Source organism: Curcuma longa, chromosome 19 (assembly GCF_044706935.1).
Source record: "Curcuma longa cultivar G26 ecotype Majalengka, Jawa Barat chromosome 19, ITB_CL_G26_1.1, whole genome shotgun sequence".
NCBI classification, from domain to species: domain Eukaryota; kingdom Viridiplantae; phylum Streptophyta; class Magnoliopsida; order Zingiberales; family Zingiberaceae; genus Curcuma; species Curcuma longa.
In genome coordinates, this window is record NC_133879.1 from 2,716,765 (window position 1) to 2,733,537 (window position 16,773).

The 16,773-nt window shown below is 39.6% G+C and overlaps 1 pseudogene; it reads right to left on the reverse strand.

Annotated features, from left to right (window-relative positions):
- Positions 1-12,045: 12,045 nt before the first annotated feature.
- Positions 12,046-14,525, reverse strand: LOC141812787 (uncharacterized; annotated as a pseudogene).
- Positions 14,526-16,773: the final 2,248 nt, after the last annotated feature.

Below are 16,773 nucleotides of genomic sequence, written 5' to 3' on the forward strand. Positions count from 1 at the left end.
ACTAATCCGACCGGTTCAGTTCGGTTTAGGTAATCACGGTTTTGGTTATATAGGTTTTTCGGCTGTGGAAAATTAAAAGGGGATAAAACCTAGTTTTAATTAAAAACCTAATGTTTTATTGAAAACAGTGTGATTCCTCATTATAAAGGGATCGCGCGAAGGGGCTCCTGTAGCTTCTTCGTTCCCAACCGTGCGGTGCCGAGTTTGCTTCCTCTTCCCTCTCATCCAGCCGCGACGCAAGGAAAAGCCCTAGAGTACCTTTTCCTCTTCCTCGAGAGCCTCTGTTCATCTTCTTCCTCATTGGAGCACCGCCGCCTCTCCTTGCTTCTCCGAGATGACAAGCTGAGAAGAGGAGCACCGCCGCCTCTCCTTGCTTCACCGAGAAGAGGAGCGCCGCCCCTTTCCTTGCTTCACCGAGAAGAGGAGCGCCGCCTCCTTTCCTTGATTCACCGAGCCGAGGAGCGCCGCCTCCTCTCCTTGCTTCACGAGAAGAAGAGCGCCGCCTGTCTCCCTGCTTCACCAAGAACGAGCCGCCTGTCTCCCTACTTCACCGAGAATAGAAGCGCCGCCCTCTCCCTGTTTCGCTGAGAAGTCACATACACATATATATATATATATAGGCTAATAGCCTCTTTAGAGTATATCGTCGCATACGTTATCTAACGAACAGACTAAAATCTCTCACCGGTGGAAGACATGATAAACACTAATCGCGGGTGACCGCGCTACCACAACAACATGTGGACGGTCAAGCTTTGGACCGCAGGCGACCACGCTACCACAATATGTGGGTGGTCCAGTACTTTGATATAAAACTCTGATATAAAGCTAGGTTCATAGTTTTCACCTTTTTGTATTTTCCATTCTTACATTTAATATAAATTTATCACTTATCACAATTGTTACATTCTCAAAATATATCTCCTCGATTGATCTAAACAACCAACTTGAGTCAGCTTTTAATATAAATTTAATTATTCTTTCATGAGGTATCATCATAAGGTTTGCAAGTAAAGGACAAGTATCAATAAGATGCAATATCAACAATATAAAATATAAAAGATCAAGCAATTTAAAGACAGGTATCAACAGAAGAGTAAGTTAGAACATCCATTTAATTTTTAAAACACCATATGAACTCATATGTGAACAGGAAATAATATTAATTATTTACCCTCCAATGGTTTAATTATTTTAACCCTATTTTATCATTTTAATCTCCCTTTGAAAATAATTATATAAGTATATATAATCCATTTAATTTATTTATTCATGCACAAGGAAAATATACAAGTCAAATGATAAAATGTACTTACCTTTATGTACATCAAAAGCTTCAAGTATCGACGGATCACCGTGCTTCACTCGAACTCGTATCTACAAATAGAATATGAAAACAACTGAGAAACTCTAAATAATATTTCATAACAGTGATAATACAAAATCTACATATTATCTACGACTGAAGTCGATAAATATCTCGAACAATTTAGCATTCCTACACAAGATCTCCCTTTCAACTGAAAGGAATGATAAGGAACCTGCCGAACCAATGAAAGGAAAGAAAAGGGGGGCCTTTTCCCTTTTTGCTGGTGGTCCAGCGAGCTCCAATAAACTTCGACGAGCTTTGCCAGTGTTGCTAAGAAGTAGGGATAGCGAGGGAAAAGAAAGGCAGTTGTTGGGTTAGAAAAGAAAGGCAGCTAGAAGCTACGGTTGTTGTCATCGGAGAAGAAAAAAGACAGCAAAGAGCTGCTATTGCTATTGTTGAAAAAAATAGTAAGGTGTTGCAAAGAGGGCAACAACTAATGCACCATTTCCCTTGTTTGTCGGCGGCTTCAGCTAATTTCAACGAATTCCAATAGCTGCCGTCGCCACGATGCTAGAAGAGGGCAGCAAGTGTTGTTGCTCTCTGTTGGAGAAGAGGACGAACCAAGCTGCTCTTTATGGAGAAGAGGAGAGGGAGATTGGAATGTTCATACTATTGCTGGAGAAAAGAAAGGAAAATAAAATAATAGGCAGCAAGGAAGCTGTTGTTCGTTGATGAAGGAGGAGGAAGAAAACAGAGGGAGGAGTTGTTGGGGTTTGATGTTGTTGGAAGGAAAAGAGATGGGGAAGAAGAAGAAAGAAGAACAGGAGGTGGGCGATCATTGTATGGCGGTGGCGTTTTGTTGCTTGTGCGAGAAGAAACGGGAAAACAAAAGAGCGGGAAGAGAAAGTTTTCTCAAAAATATATTAATTCATTTTAAATTGATCCAATCGATATAAATTTTAAATTTGATTTAACTACAACTTAGTTAAATTAATTTTAAATAAATTTTAATTAACATAATTTTTATCTTTATACTTATTTATTGGGTCTAGTTTGAATCCCATTCGATGTTAATTCAATGTCCTCACTTTATATTCAATTATTTAATTATTATTATTATTATTATATTTTACTGTATCAAAAATCTAATATCTAATAGAGGAGGAGAGTTGTTGATATAGCAAAGGATTTGTAGATGAGTAAATTAAAAGATTTTCACATTTTTGAAAAAACTTTATTTTCTCAAAAAAATTACTAAAAGAAAATTTTCCATACAACTAAAAATTATTTTCATTGGCCAAAATTCTATCGTCACAAGAAAAACCTAAAAAGTTTTTTTTATAAACAATATTTTTCATAAAATAAATGAAGTCTAAGTATTCTCTTTTCAATAAATAGAAAATATTTTATTTGGTGATATGCTTAGTATTATGAATTCGTTTAGTTCTTCTGTAAAAAGATAGAATTCATCACCCCAGCGGTCTCATGACCATTTATGAGGAGGTAAATCGAGAAATTACAGTTGATCACGACGGCGGAAAGTATTATTCGACTTCGCTGAGATTTGAATCATTGCCTTCTTCTACAAGTTTACTCTATTATAATTAACTCAGCTATGTTCCGAGAGCCAATTAATTGAGTTCCATATAAGTTTTAATGGTTTGAATTTAAGTGATTATATTAGCTCAATGGCTTGTAAAGCTATATCATCCGTGATGAGTTCTGTGACAGTGCTTGTAAAGACTTTGGAGCAAATCGTGAATGATGGACTTCTAAACATTTGTGAGAAGTCCTACTTTTTCTTTGGAATTGTTATCAGATAGTTCAAAGAAGTTTCATCCTTGTGTTGCACATAATTATCAAATGTGAATTTGGCTTGTGAGAGATATGCACTTTAAGCTTCCGACTTCCGTAATGCATGAGGTAATGTGAAAGCTTGGAGACTCACTCGTATAGAATACAATTCAAAAGCACTAGCCCTCTATTTGTTTGTTTGTTGGAAATAATTTATTTGTAAACAATATTATTTAGGGAAAATCCTCTTAGAAAAAATAGATTTTTATTTTTTGAATGTAATTTTGAACTTTATTAAAAATAATAATTTCTAGATTTGATAAGGAGAACATATTTTTCCTTGTCAAATTGTCAAGTGAATCGACCAAATGAGCTAGTTTGGTCAATTGGGTGAGACAAAGTACGGTGTGTCATCAGGTCCATCTAAGTTATTGATCCGATAGGATTCTTTAGTGATGACAAGGACCTTGGGTAAGGAGGATTTTGAAAGACATGGGGTAAGCATAATTATTGGTTGACTGTGGAGATCTCTTCGTGAATTCAAAAAATCTGACCTCCTATTCGGATCTTGGCATGCTCTCTGCATCATGTGTCGACCTCTTACTTCGATCTCAACATGCTTTCTGCATCATGTGTTGACCTCCTACTCCGATCTTGGTACACTTCTTGCATCATGTGCCGACCTCCCTCTTCGGTCGCAGCATGCTCCCTGCATCATATGTCGACCTTTTTGTTCCGGTCTCGACACATTTCCTGCATCATGTGCCGACCTCCTGCTCCGGGCTCAGCATGCTCCCTGCATCATGTGTCGACCTCTTTACTTCGGTCTTGACACGCTTCCTGCATCATATGTCGAACTCCTGCTCCGGTCTCGATATGCTCCCCGCAGCATGTGCCAACCTCTTGCCTCGGTCTCAACACATTTCCTGCATCATGTGCCGACCTCCTACTCCGGTCTCGCTGTGCTCCCTGCATCATGTGCTGACCTCCTGCTCCGGTCTCGACATGCTCCTTGCAGCATGTGCCGACCTCTCGCCTCGATCTCAGCATGCTTCCTGCATCATGTGTCGACCTCCTACTCCGGTCTCGGCATGCTTTCACACATCGATATCGGGCCAAAGCCGTGATGTTTGATGGGCGACCTTAGCGTGCGATTTTTATCTAGAGGCATGATCATCTCGCTCAATCCAGGGAGCCCAGAGCTATTTCTCCCAAAGAAATAGGAGCATATTCTCAAAACATACAAAAATCAATGGAATCTTTCTAAGAACAGGTATAACAAAATATTTCTCAAACGGATGTTAATATTTCGGAGATCGATTACTATAAAAAGGTAGCTCATGCCCATGGGTATAGGTACGCATATATCAACCCTAATTTTCCCAAGTTATTAAACTCCTTCCTTGCGCCGAACCCTAACTTGAGTGTCGGAGTGGCTTGCCGGGACCCACCCCCAGCGTCATTTTAACCCTTTTTTAAGTGCTTTGCAGGTCTCTTCCTCTCTTTCCGCAAACTTATCTCAGGAGTGTGCACGTCGGCAATCCTTGAACCGGTATTGGAATCATCCATAGTGTATTGGCCGGAATAGTTATTGACATGACTTTCTCTTGAATTTAATCGTCCTAACCAATTGGATCTGATCAATTAGACCAACTAATTAATCTGACCAAACTGATTAGCTCATCTTGCCCAACCAATTAGACTAACTTTTGAGATTACAATCAAAATTTTATATTGAAAATACATAGAGAATATCACAAGTTTATAAGGTAGAAGATATTTTCGTTGGTGCAAGGTCTTTTGGTTAAAGTCCAAAAATAAATCCATAGGACTTAGGTTCAAAGTAGATAATATTATACCATTGTGGAGATATGTAAATTCCATTGTACAACAATTGTTATCAAAGTTTTATGTTATCATGTCTAGGATTTCTTCTGCCAGGTTTGCCATGGCAAAGTTTGATGGAACAAATAATTTTGGATTATGGAAGAGGAGGGTTACAGATCTATTGGTGCAACAAGGCATGGTGAAAGCACTAAGCGAAAAGAGACTAGATGGTATGAAGACAAATTGGGAGGAACTATAAGCGAAGGCGGTAGCAATGATCAAATTTTATTTAATGGATGACGTGATGTATCACATTATTGACAAGGAATCACTAATGCTAGTTTGGCTGAAATTAAAAAACTAATACATGTCCAAGTCATTAACAAACAAGCTTTATCTTAAGCAGAAATTGTTTAGGCTTAGGATGTCAGAGGACATAGATCTGAGCTAGCATATCAAAGTTTTCAATCAAATTGTAGCGATTTGAAATGGGTTGATGTGAAGATCGAAGATGAAGACAAGGCGCTAATGTTGTTGAATTCTCTACAGTCATCTTGTACGATAATTTGGTTACGACTCTAATGTGGAGAAAAAAGAAACTTTCAAGTTGGAGGAGGTCACAAGTGCTTTGTTAAGATTTTATCAGCAAAAGAAAGCTAGTGATGAGACATCTCAAGGTGAAGGGCTCATGGTGAGAGGTAACCAGGAACATGGTAGGAGCAAGACTCGATATGGATTGGGCAACAATAATAAGGCCCGATCTAAATCAAGAAAGAAGAAGGAGATCACGTGCTACAAGTGTAGAGAAATGGATCACATCAAGAATGATTGTCTAGAGAAAAAGAAAGCTAATACAGAAAATAAAGATGAGTCATCGAAGCTTGCAAACATAGTGGACGAAGAAAATTCAGATAGCAGCGATGGAGATATGCTCTTTGTTTCATCTGTTTTGGAGTAATTAAAAGATTCTTGAATCTTAGATTTAGCATGTTCTTATCACATGATGCCTAACAAGGAATGGTTCGACACCTACAAATCAGTTAATTCTGATTTTGTTATAATGCGTAACTATGCATCCTACAGAGTTATCAGAATAAGAAATTTCAGAATTAAGATATTTAATGGTGTGGTCAAAACATTGTGTGATATTAGACATGTTAGATTTTAGGGGTGTCCTAAGGCAATCGTCTTACGGTTATACTATTTATTGGATAAATAGCAATTCACTATTTGAGTGCACATTCCATATGTGTTTGATTGAATTTTAAACTCAAGTACTGAATGTCTGCAATACGATTCATAGCATGAGAGAATTTATGATTGGATCACAACTCGTGAGCATCTTTACATGTGCAATTATGAATGTATTGAAATTATCCCTAGTCGAGGAATTGATGAGCACGGATGTCATCGATTCTGTCGAGACTAATATTTAATTCTTTGATTAGCCAAGCAGTCAATCTCATTGCTAGATGTTAGATTTGAGAGGTGTCCTAAGACAATCACCTTATGATTATACTATTTATTGGATAAATAACAATTCACTATTTAAGTACACATTCCATATGTGTTTGATTGGATCTTAAACTCAAATACTGAATGTCCGCAATACAATTCATAGCATGAGAGAATTTATGATTGGATCACAACTCATGAGCGTCTCTACATGTGCAATTATGAATGTATTGAAATTATCACTAGTCGAAGAATTGATGAGCACGGACGCCATCGATTCTGTCGAGATTAGCACGTTTAAACTCCTTGGTTAGCCAAGCAGTCGATCTCACTGCTGGAGATATTAGATGTTGAGAGTTAAACGTAGATGCTGATTGAGAGTAACCAGTTCATTGGAATGACCTGCCTTGAGACTTCATATGGTTCGATATATATGTCAATGAAGATCTCAATATAACTTAAGTGCGAGTTTCCTTTAACTTGTGGTATTCAAGTCACCTTGGTCATGGAGGCTTATACTTTGACATCTTAAGCAAGCATCTTTGAGAAGGTGTGGACCCAAGATGATTGGGTATAAGTCGAAGTGCCCGAAGGTGTTTGAATAGTCCACAGAGGATTCACCGCTTCTTGGAAAAGGAGACATATACCTTGTGGTTGCTTATCAGGATTGTTACTAAAAGTCTTTGATAAAGTATTACATGTCAAAAGAATGAGACTCTTCAGGGCCGGCTTTAGGCATAGGCGGGTAAGGCCTATGCCTAGGGCCCAATTTTGATTGGGGCCCAAAAAAAATTAAGGTATTTAGGGTTAATCGAGGGTAGATTATTAAAATCTGGATCCGGAAAGCCGTCCCTTCGCATTCTTTCTCGCCGCGTCCCGATGTCGCCTCTTCATCCCGATGTCGCCGCGTCCCGATGTCGCCTCTTCAAAACGCCCCCTCTTCGGCTCTTCATCTCCCCTCTTCGACCGCTCGACGAATCCACACGAGCAGAGACAACGAGCCGAGCTTCTTCTTCGCGTTCTTCTTCGACCGTTCGACGCGAGCAGCGACAGCGAGCCGAGCTCAAGCAGGCGCCACCGCCGGCCCGCCAGGCGAAACCGTCTTCCTCCGTTCCTCGCCCCTCTTCTTCGACTGTTCGACACGAGCCGAGCTTCTTCTTCGCGTTCTTCTTCGACCGTTCGACGCGAGCAGCGACAGCGAGCCGAGCTCAAGCAGGCGCCACCGCCGGCCCGCCAGGCAAAACCGTCTTCCTGCTTTTGTAGGTTGGAGGCTTTTCTGTTTTATTGATCGAATTGTTAAAGATCCTTTTCTGTTTTGTTTTGTTTTGTTTGTGCTTTTTGATTCTACGGATGTTACTTTAGATGCAAAAGCGTAAAGTTGATCTGTTCTTATGGCTTGTGCCTTGTGGAATGTGGAATCGCATTAAGGTCTTCTCTTTTTGGATCCTGTCTTCCAAAGCCTTCCAACAGGAGGAAGCAAGAACCATGTTATCGGCAGCTTGCTTCCCAATAGTTTTCCTATTCCTTACACAATTACGGCTTTTGGATCTTCCTGCTTGTGTAGGTTGGAGGCTTCTTTCAGTCGGCTCTCCGATGCTCCATTAATTTCAGCCGTCGGATCATCCGCCGCAACAACAAAATTAGTTTTGTGGTTTAGAACACCTTGCTTATTTCAAGGATTTATTGAACACCATTAAGTTCAGTATTTAATTGCATCTGTTTGGCATTGCACCATTTTTTATTCTTTCTATCGATTCATTGGATTTCTGCTTCTCAAATTTCCTTGTCATTTTTCCTTGAAACAAAAAGATTAACACATCCAAACTGTTTGCTAATGATGTATTCGTCAGGATATTGCATCAACAAGGATAGTTTTGCTCCTGTAAAATTTAGAAATCTTACTTTTTTTATCTATCTCTTTAGGTTCTGGAGCCAGACAAAGATTAAGGAGAGCTCTCAGCCAAAACTGTTGCTCTTTAAATCACTCTGGAAGTCATTGGGTTACCATTCCCTCGCACCTTGATCCAGTTGTTCTATTAGTCCTTTGACGAATCGTTCGAGGGGGCAGTGGATCGTTTCTGACAAGGCGGACTATCAAGGTAAATTACTTTCGTTCTATTATTAATTCTTAGTAGATCGTAAATTACTTCCGTTCTATTATTAATTCTCAGTAGATCGTTCATTATCAGAGTAAATATTCATTTTTCAATTTCTATTATTATTTAAAATTAATATTTTAATTTATTTTAAAAAATTTTTAAATCCACCATTGTCGGTCTCAAGTCCGAATAAAAAAGGGTGAGAGAAAATTTTTTTAAATAATAATAATCATTTTAAAAGAAATTCGCCTAGGGCCCTCCGTGAGCTTGAGCCGCCCTTGAGACTCTTGGACATATGTACAAGTAACTTTAATTCATAGGACAAGAAAGCAACATGGGCTAGGTGTGACGTAGTCAGCCTAGTGGGGACCGACACATAGACCATGTCTTGAACCAAGCAAGTATAAGACGGTGAAAGGAACGAGGCACGATTCAATGTAGTTGCTGAAGGGTTTAGAAGATGTTCTGGAATCAATCGTTGATTTTCGATCAATTGGGGACCATGATGTACTACTAGATGTCACTCATGATCGTTCTGTAATTAATGGTTAATTACGGGCCACCAACATAATTGGGAACCTATTGGGTCACACGCACAACAAGTTCTCCGAAGGACTTAAAACGAGTTTAAGAATTGGATTTTCAGAATAAGAGAAATAAAATCTGGTTGGACTAGACAATGAACAAAATGATGGAACTCATCTTGCGAAGATGAAATGAACAAAATTGATTTCGTTCAAATCGAAGTTCGTTTAGTTAGTGAACCAAATGTTTCAGTTTTGAACCGAATTGAACCAACTTGGTTTAGTTCGTGATGGAAGAGATTTTGGCAGAACGGATACGATGAGGAGATTCGTCTTGCGAAGATGAATTGAACAAAATTAGTTTAGATCAAATCAGATGTCGTTTGATTAGTAAACCAAGTTTAAACCTGGTTTGTTACAATAGCGGTTCGGTTCGCTACACTAATCCGATTTAGGATTTTTCAGCTTTGGTTTTGGGTTTAATCCTAAGTCAACCGGTTCATGGGTTTAGCGTTTTATCTTTTGTTTCCTTTGAGATGTCGCGGAAGAAATAAAAGGAAAACATTGTTATTCCTCAAAATAATTGAATCGCGTGATCACTATAAGACCTCCTGTTCATCGTCTTCCTCAGCAGACTTCTCCGCGTGCTGCTCCTTCCATCCAACCTTGAGCCCGTTGCGCCTCCTCGTGCTGCTCCTTCCGATCGAATGCGACCATCCGTGCGTGAGAATGGGGCAGAAGGAAGGACGTCGTCGTCGCCTCTTGTGAGCTCGCCGCCCCCAATTTTTGATCGAGCATTGGTTCCTCGAGCGTCGCCGACGGAGCCTCCCTTTGCCCTCACGATGACCGCCGGAGAAGCACGAGCGTCGACCAGGGGAAATCCTATTTTCGCGAGCACAGGTGTCGCACCCCTGCTTTGGTCGGACACCTCTGCGCTGGTGGTGTGCGCCCCCTGCTCCGATCGCAGCCCAGCTCCGCCCAGCGCCGGCAGGAGCCCTAGCTCTGTTGCAGCCGGCTTCCCTTCTGGATTTGGAGACCGCCGGACTAGTCACTCTTCTGTTGTCACTGCCACCTATGGAGGAGAGGAAGAGAAAACCCTGTTTAGGGTTTAGGCCGTGTAGGTTCCTGTCTTGGCTGTGTGGGAAAAGAGGGAGAAGACTATCTCATTGTATTAGGGCTTTGTTGTCGGAATTCGTTATCCGATCGCTAAAATTGTGTTCAGTCATTGGATGAGTTTTCCGACCGTTGCCAATCAAATCCCGGTGTTTGTTAATTTCGTGAAAGCTTACGAAGCGTCCAGAGATTTTTGCATCAATATCAGAAAGGTTCCGACTAATTTGTCCTAAATCGACGGTCAATAGTTGATCAACCGAAACTACATCGAGAATACGATTCTCAATGACAGTTAGAAAGCCCCAGAACCATCGCGACAAACGTTGTTGCGTGGTTTTCAGAATAAGACTTCTCTCAATTTGATCGTCATCGATCATCAGCTAGTACCGAAGACGATGACGTGACTCGTGACTTCCGAAGCCATCCAAACGAGAGCTTGGCGTGGATTACCAGTAGAGGCGGGACTCTGACGAGGACCGCTCGATTGATACCAATCCCGCTCAAACGTCATCGGAAAGGTATGTGCAGAATTTAGTTTTCTATAAATTTTTAATTGTGTACTTAGAATAATTTTTATTCTAAAAATTTTATTTTCCTACCATGCCTTATATGTTGTTATTTCCTGCTATGTAGGCGTGCGTTATGTAATAATTAATTAGATTTAATTATTTATTTATTTTCACTGCGCATGTTTTCGAAACGTGTAAACACGCGTATTGCACCAGAACAATCCCAACACTGGAGACATTGAATGTTGAGAGTTAAACATGAATGCTAGTTAAAGGTAACCGGTTCATTGGAGTGACCTGCCTTGAGACTTCATATAGTTCGATATATATGTCAATGAAGATTTCAGTGTAGCTTAAGTGCGAGTTTCTTTGACTTGCGGTATTCAAGTCACCTTGGTCATGGAGGCTTATACTTTGACATCTTAAGAAAGCATCTCTAAGGAGGTGTGGATCTGAGATGATTGAGTATAAGTCGAAGTACCTGAAGGTGTTTGAATAATCCATAGAGGATTCACCGCTCCTTGAAAAAGGAGATGTATACCTTACGGCCGCTTGTCAGGATTGTTATCAAAAGTCTTTGGTCAAAACGTTACATGTTAAGAGTACGGTATTCTTGGATACATGTACAAGTAACTTGAATCAACATGACAAGAAAGCAGCTTGGGCTAGGTGTGACGTAGTCAGCCTAGTGGGGACCGACACATAGACCATGTCCTGAACCAAGTGGGTATAAGACTGTGAAAGGAATGAGGCACGATTCAATATAGCTGCTGAAAGGTTTAGAAATATTCTGGAATTAATCGTTAATTTTTTTATCAATTGGAGATCATGATGTACTACTAGGTGTCAGTCATGATCATTCCATAATTAATAGTTAATTACGGACGGCCAACATAACCGGGGACTTATTGGGTCACACGCACTACAAGTTTTTCGAATGACTTAAAATGAGTTTGAGAATTGGATTCTTAGAATGAGAGAAATAAAGTCTGGTTGAACCAGATAAAGAACAATATGATGGAATTCGTCTTATGAAGACGAAATGAATGAAATTGACTTCGTTCAAATCAGATGTCGTTTAGTTAGTGAACCAAATGATTCAATTTTAAACCGAATCCAAGGTTGTCAAACTCGCGATTCCAGTGTCGACTCGGTTAGGGGTGCACAAACTCGTATCGTAAACTCGTATCGTAAACTCGTACGAGTTTACAGATAATCCAAAAAAGAGTTATAAAATGTCAAAAAAGAGTTATGTTCATGTTTTCACATATAAAAACAAGACTAAACATGAAAATTTAACATGAAAAGGTACAAAAATAGTCCAATAGTCAATACACCAAATAAGTTTTAACTTCCATTGTCCAAATTTGATAAAAGAAAACATCAAACAAAGATTTACTACTAAGTACTAACTACTAAGATAAATCATCCATGGTAACATCCAAATCATCACCTCTTCATCTTCATCTTCATCTTCATCTTCAACATCAAAATCATCAGTACCATCAAGCTCATTATCACATCCTATGGCATCTTTATCACCTATGTTACTCTCGACGGCTACATGAGCACTATTATCTACATCATCAACAAGGTTAATTAGCTCTAGAGGATCATTATTTATGTTGACAATGACATCATCATCTTCATCCACCAAATTCAATCCTACAGATCTAGGTACTTCAGTTATCCATTCATCATCAGATGGGAATTCTTCAAAAGTGGTTGGAGTTTTACTATCTTCCTTAGACTTCTTCCTTTGCATCTTCAAGTTATAGTAAACAAATACTAAGTCATTCATTTTCTTCTGATGCAAGCGATTCCTCTTTTTTGTATGAACCTGCATAAATTATCAAACAATCAAAAATTATAACCATATCATTTCATTAGAAATATTATTTATATTATATATCATATATTAGAGACATGATAGAGACCATAATTGAGTTTTGATGATTTATAATAATTACCATCTCAAAAGCACTCCAATTACGTTCGCATCCAGACGAGCTGCAAGTCAAACTCAATATACGTATAGCCCATTTCTGCAATTCAGGACAATCATCACCAAAAGAATCCCACCACTCTGCAGGAGATTTTTTACCTAAGGTTAGCTTTGCTGCATCACGACCAAATAGCCCTTTTGCTTTCTTGAAGGATTCCAGTTGTGCATGAATTGTGCTTCTCACATCTCGATCCTCTATCATTCGCTCCATGCAGTCATAAAGTCCATTTTTTACCCTCGATTCCGCTTCAAAATCCGGGCTATATTGATACACAGGGTTCAAAAAATAACCTGAAGCATGTAATGGGTGATGAAGTTGATTTTCCCATCTTTCATCAATAATCTTCCATACCGGTTCATAACTGTAAGAAATCGCATATAATATCAAATTAATCAATAAATTGATGTATATGATTATGAAATTTAATATCAAACTGTTTGATTCAAACACATATGCTTACAGTTTTTTCTCACAGCCAAAGTTGACTTTTATTTTCTCCTTTGCAACTTCCATTGCCTTATAAATAAAACCCATAGCAGGTTCTTCAGAGTCTACCAATCGAAGTGCTTTAATGAGAGGACTTGCCGCCTTCAGACATGTAACTACATTACGCCAAAACCTCCCATCTAAAATGGTCTTTTGAACAAACTTTCCCTCCTGTATCTTTGAAAATCGACTACTCTTCCAAAAATCAGATGTGAACAACTGTTGCAAACCACTTTTAAGTTCATTAATACAATTCAAAGACAAATATGCAGTTGCAAATCTTGTAACAGCAGGCCGAATTATATCCCTTCCCTTTGTACACTTTCTTAATTGAGAAATGAGAAGAGTCCTCGAATATATAAAAGTTGAAATTCTTCTTGCCTTTGAAATTGTGACTTCGTGGATTTTCAATTTTTTCTCAAAGTCTTCAAGCATCAAATCAATGCAATGAGCTGCACATGGTGTCCAAAAAATGCATTTTCTCTTATACATCAACATCTCTCCAGCAGCTTTATAATTTGCTGCATTATCAGTGATTACTTGCACAACATTTTCTTCACCAACTTTATCCACAATTTCATTTAACATTTCAAAAACCTTATCTGCCGTCTTTGAGATATCAGATGTGTCAGTGGATTGCAAAAAGATCGTCCCCTTCTCACTATTCACTAAGAAATTACATATAGATCGCCTTTTCTTGTCGGTCCATCCATCAGACATAATAGAACATCCTTTTTTTTCCACACATATCGATGCTCTTCAAGCAAAGTCATTGTTCTATCTACTTCTTTTTTCAAGAATGTCTCCCTTAACTCATGATAAGATGGAGGTTTAAACCCACAACCATATTTCCCAACTATCTCAAACATCTTTGCAAATTCAGGATTTTTTGCACAATTAAAGGGAATGGCAGATGTGTAAAAGAACCGGGCAATTTGTTGGCAAGCTTCTTCTCTTATGTCCTTCTTCACGAATTGATTAATTGTGACTTGAGAATGAGAACTACCTTTTTTAACTTGGATAAATTCTTCCATTGTTGCTTTTCCCTTTCTCTTTTTACTTGCTTGTAGCTCTTCACCACTGTCTGATGAAACCTCATTAGAACAAATAATCCTTTTCTTTGTTTCGGATGCTTGAGCAATTTTGCATACAAGGGACAACATCTTCTTCTTCACATCATCAGGAACACTAATACATGGCTCCGCATCCCTCCGAGTGCAAGCTAAATGATGTTTGAAACGAAAAATGCCACCATTTACAATCTTATCACAATACTTGCATTTCACCTTTCTTGAATTACCAACAACATCATATCCATGCTCCCAACCTGGGTCAGTTCTACTACCCGAAGCATTCTTTTTCAAATTATCTGACGACCCTTTAGATGATCCTTGAGTTGACATTTCTAGCTGAGAAATGAGAAATCCAGAATGAGAAATCCAAAGAAATCCAACCTGGGTCAGTTCTACAGCTCCCAACCTGTGGAATGAAGATTGAAGGCAATCCGCAATCCAGATTCCAGAATGATCTAAGAAGAATCGAAAAGAATCCAAAGAAACCTAACAACCAAGATCTAGCTGAGAAATGAGAAATCCCTTACCTCCCGGCCTCTTCCTTCCCTTCTTCTTCTTGCTTGAGACCGAAACCCAAGATCCACAATCGGATCACACCATCAACTCTGAAAATCCAGAAAAATCCATGGATCTAAGCTTACCCAACCATAAACCGAGATCTAGCTCCGATTCTTACCGATCGGCCTCCTTCTCTGATTTGTCGCCGTCCGACTGCTCGTTGCCACCGAGTGATCACCGGCGCTGCCGACCCTGGCTCGGACCGCCCGCCACTCACCGACGGCTCAGCTACTCGCGGAAGGATGGATCCGCTGCTGCTTCACCGTTGCTCGCCGCGAGGAGCAGAGGAGAAAGAAGGAGGCGGCTCGCCGCTCGCGATCGGGATTTTTACGCGATTTGGGATGCCACTGTAGCTTCCCAAATCCCTACCGGTTCCTTATCTCTTCTCCTAACGGGTCTACTGTCCAGATCCAAACCCATTAACCCAATTAAACCGGCTTGACTCAAACTCGACCTATGACCGAGTTAACTCGCGATTTTAACGATTTTACCGAGTTAACTCGCGATTTTACCGATTTTACATGGGGGGTCTGATTTTAAGCCGATTCAACACGAAATTGAAATCAAAGTTCGTAAACTCGTAAACTCGCCGAGTTGACTCGCGATTTTGACAACATTGTGTCCCAAATCGGCGGTCAATTGTTGACCACCAAAAAACTAACTGAGAATACGATTCTCAGTGATAGTTAGAAAGTCTCGGAACGATCACGACACACGTTATTGCGTGATTTCTAGAATTAGGCTATTCTCTTGATCTGATTGTTATCGATCATCGGTTAGTACTGAAGACGATGACACGACTCGTGGATTCCGAAGTCATCTTGACGAGAGCTTGGCGTGGATCACCAATAGAGACGGGACTTCGACGAGGACTGTTCAATTAGGGATGGCAACGGGTTCGGGGGTTCGCGGGGAAGCCTTCTCCATCCCCGTCCCCGAAACCCAAACCCATATACCATCCCCGTACCCATCCCCGTCGGGTATCATAATTTAAATACCATCCTCATCCCCGTCGGGTTTCGGGTATCCAGCGGGTTTCGGGGATCCCCGCGGGTTTCCGGATTGGTTTTCCCCGTGGATATTTTCATGGGTATCCCCATACCCATCCCCATCCCCGTCTTATTTTTTTTAATATTAATTTAAATATATATATATATATATATTATAAAATCCTTACAAAATAACATTATAAAACCAAATATTAAACTCTAAAACAAAACATTATCTCTAAAACAACATCCAACTAATGCATAATCGATACAATAAATTTGAAGTTCTTCCATTCTTCAATTTTTCAAAATTTTGACACCACTTATCCTACAAAAGAAAAAAAAATAAAAAGAGTTAACTATAAAATGGGTCGGGTTCGGGGATGGGGACGGGGAATATTTGGAATACCATCCCCGACCCATCCCCGTTTTCCGAGATTTGGGGATTCCCCATCCCCATCCCCGTTTTCTCGGATTCGGGGATTCCCCGGTCAAAATGAGTTCGGGGAACGGATTCCCCATCGGGTCCGGGTCTAATTGTCATCCCTATGTTCAATTGATACCAATCCTGCTCAAACGTCATCGGATGAGGTACGCGTTTAGAATAATTTATTATTTTAAAAATTTTAAATTTCTGCTATCCCTTGTACGCTGTTAATTCCTATTTTACCATGCGTGTGTGATGATAATTAGTCTTAATTATTTATTTATTTCTGTTGCCCACGTTTATGAAACGTGAGAACACGCGCATTGCACCCGAACGATTCCAACAAGACATGTATCAGATTTGAAGAAGAACTTGATTTCATTGAGCACACTAGAAAGTAACTAGTGTTGTTACAAATCAGCAAGTAGAGTAATGAAAGTCAACAAAGGTGCTCTAACAGTGATGAAAGAACAGAAACTAATAGAAAATATTTATAAATTGCTAGGAACCACAGTTGTAGATAGAGATGTCGTTGTAGAATCTAAATTAGACAAGACACTCTTGTGGCATACGTAGTTGAGATATATGGGCGAGCGTGGGTTGT